Genomic DNA, 3,582 nt, shown 5'->3' on the forward strand with positions numbered 1-3,582 from the left:
CATCTAAGCTGCAATTTCTTTGGTATGGAAATGCTCTTCCTCTAAGCAGTTGTAATTTGTAAGCTAAAGTTATAGCTTCAAGTTTATAGTTAAAAGGTATGGAAGCTCAGAGAGCATAAAGGATTTAAATTTTTCTGACTCCAAGGACAGTATTTTACCCAATCTACCGATGCTATCTTTCTATAAATTTAAGTGTGTTTGTTAAGAAGATGTGTATTGCCTTTCCATCTCCGGGAGCCGCCGCCAGAGCAGCCCCCGCCATGTCGGCCCACCTGCAGTGGATGGTCCTTCGGAACTGCTCCAGCTTCCTCATCAAGCGCAGCAAGCAGACGTACAGCACCGAGCCCAACAACCTCAAGGCCCGGAACTCGTTCTGCTACAACGGGTTGATTCACCAGAAGACGATGGGCATCTAGCTGGCAGCCGACGGCAAGGGCATCGTGGTGGTGCTGAAGCCACGGGCAGGTCAGAGGAAGCCTGCCACCTCCTACGTCAGGACCACCATCAACAAGAATGGCCAGGCCACACTTAACGGCATGCGGCACATCATCCGCAAGAATAAGTACCGGAAAGACCTCCGCATGGCCGCTCTGCGCAGGGCCAGCGCCATCCTTCGGGGCCAGAAGCCAGTGGTGGTGAAGAAGCGGACACCCCCCCCCTCCAGCACCTAAGAGGCCAGGCCTGCCCTTGGCTAATAAAGTCAGACTGCCCACCTTGAAAAAAAAAAAGATGTGTATTGTTACATTGTAGTCATACCTTATGCTTTAATTCAATAAGTGAGAATGTTGGGCAATGTGGTGTGATGTAGAGAGCACTGTTCTTAGATTCAGATGAACTGTGTGTGAGTTGTGGTCCTCACACTTCTTGTCTGGGTAACTAGATGCTTTTCTTGATTCAGTCTGATGATATCCATGTTATCCTAATATATGCAGCATAGTACATATACAAACAGTCTGGATTTGTGATTTTTTCATCAGTTTAGGGAGTTACAAAGCATGAGAATTCCTTCCTCCAATGACAATTAAACTTATCTGTGACCTAGAAGATAAGTCCTGGGGAGAAGTCTGAGGATTATAGAGGTGGTGACTTGCCCAGGGTCACATGGCTGGTAAGAGACAGAAGTTTTTGTATGCAGGTCTTCCTCAGAGGTACGCTCTATCCATTATTTTATGTTTGCATATGCACATATGCAGACATACATAGACATATAAAAACACAGCATATGCATATAGATCTGCATCTGTGTACACATACTTTATATCCGTGCAAACATGTATGGCTTTGTCTTTGTATATAACATAAAAACATTTATAACACCTGTCTACCTCTCATCAAGTAAAAACCGATACTGATACTTGTGAACCATAAGTTCATAAAAATCCTTGTAGAGTGACCTTTAAAGTCACTGTCAAGGCTTTTTATTCAGAATAACTAAGAAATATATCAAATTAAGAAATACATTAAATATATAAAATGTAATTAAGAAATATACATGTATGTATTTAAAATATACTAAAATATCTAGAAAAATAAGCCCAACAGCTTCATTTAGGAAGAAAAATACCTGTGGTTTATTCCTTCTTGCTTTGAATGTATGTGATTTAACTTCACTGGAGATCATGAAATTCAACTAAATATAGTCATAGAGTTTTGTATATAGATTCTCATTCTGTATAGAACTGCAAAAAATAATGATCTCTTTATAGGGCCAACTAAATAATTCATTAAAGCAATTGGGACTATGAACCAGCAGTGTCTAAGTGCTATTTTAAAATGCATAGAAAACATGGGAGATTTAACACTTATTCAGAGCAGATATCTGAGATCTTGTTATATTGAAAACTAGAGAATCAAAGGAAAACGGGTAGCAAAGCAGCAGGGAAAAAATAGTCCATGGGTTAACTCCCAAACCAACATAACTCCTTATTTTTCTGGCAACTAAAATGTATAGTGCCTTAATTCAATATAATTCAACCTGGCATCTAATGTTCTTTTGTGTGTGCACCTGTGTATACACATGTGATTAAGACTGAGACAGTGCAGGGAGAGGAAGGGGGAGTAGAGACACAGTGAGAGACAAAGGGAAACACAGAAAGTGCTGATGATGACCATAGTCAGCATAGATTTACAAAGAAGTTTATATGTGTGTGTGTGTATTAACATTTGATCCTCACAATAGTTTTATGAAGCAGGTGTTATTATTGTCCCCATTTTATAGATGAGAAAACTGAGAATCAGAAAAACTAAGTTACTTGTCCATTGTCATGAAGTGTGCATTTATTTATTCTTCTATATGTTTTAAATATGTTTTTCTTTTACTGTTCAGATCATAACAATTGAAGGCAATGGTATGTCTTACTGAAATGAAAGTCATAAAACTAGGGGTGACACAGAGATAATAACCTAGTAATCAAGAATAAAAGACTTATAAATTATGCTGAATCTCATTTGATGACCAAAGTTTAGCAAACAATAGAATCGGTATATATTTCCTTTCCATCTTCTGTAAGATGGAGTTGGAGGGAGGAGGTGCACACAAAGATTCGCTGAATCCAAGAATTGATTTCTCAAGGAATCAGATCCTTAAGGACGGTGGAGTAAGTAGGAGATTGGTTTCAGCATTTATTTAAATGTTTAATAGGCTATTAATTACAGTAGTCATGGAATTATGGAAACCTTTTTTAAGTATGAACTTCACAAGTTAGGAAATAAAAGTATATATATATAAATGTATATATACATATACACATATTCATATTTGCATACAAATATACGCATACACATACACACATATGCCTACCCATATACACAATACACATACACACATACATGCATATACATATGCACATGTGTGTATGTATGTATATGTATTGAATTTTGTTGTGCTATGCATATTTACAATAAATATATGCACAGAACACGCTTTAATTTGATTTGATTCATAGGCTCATAAGAACTGATATGGCAATTCCTTCTTCTGGAGTTGTTCTCTCCAATATGTCTAGGACTTAGCAGATAAATTCTAGAGAGTTGTCTGAGGCAAATGGATGTTAGGGGATTTCCCTATTGTTTGAATTTGAACCCAGATTTTGCACTCCCTCACTTCAAGTCAAGCATGCTACCCACAATTCCAGGCTGCCTTTCTCCTAGGATTCCAGGTTCACAGATTCAGAATGGGAAGGTCAGTTTAGTGCAGCCCTGCTTTTTTCCTGATCACCATAAAAACATTAGGTGACTCGTGCAAGGTTACACAGACAATCCTTGACTTCAGATTCAATATTCTTCCAGTGTCTTCATTCTTCAGGACACCTAAGTGAATTTAGCCTGCCCTATGACCTTTGTCACTTCTGGTCTTAGAGGATAAGGGACAGATAAATATTACTGGAGGTATGTTGAGTCTGGTTTAACTCCTGAAATGATCTTGGCACCTAGAGATAGTAAATCTTTGACTTTCAAGATGCTCCTACACACCAAGTAGGGTGAAGATGTGCCCTTGGCATGTAGTCTGTGACTTCAAACTGTAAATATAGAAGTTACTCACTCAATAATAACTGACATCTTTGGTCTTGGAGGTTAGGGAAT

The 3,582-nt window shown here is 38.4% G+C and overlaps 1 pseudogene; it reads left to right on the plus strand.

Moving 5' to 3' along the window:
• The first annotated feature begins 210 nt into the window (after window positions 1–210).
• Window positions 211–728, plus strand: LOC138159132 (large ribosomal subunit protein eL28 pseudogene; annotated as a pseudogene).
• The last annotated feature ends 2,854 nt before the right edge of the window (window positions 729–3,582 follow it).

This window comes from Petaurus breviceps, unplaced genomic scaffold (genome assembly GCF_028583685.1).
Source record: "Petaurus breviceps papuanus isolate PSGF00001 unplaced genomic scaffold, PetGlider_PUasm1.0 175, whole genome shotgun sequence".
Taxonomy (NCBI): Eukaryota; Metazoa; Chordata; class Mammalia; order Diprotodontia; family Petauridae; genus Petaurus; species Petaurus breviceps.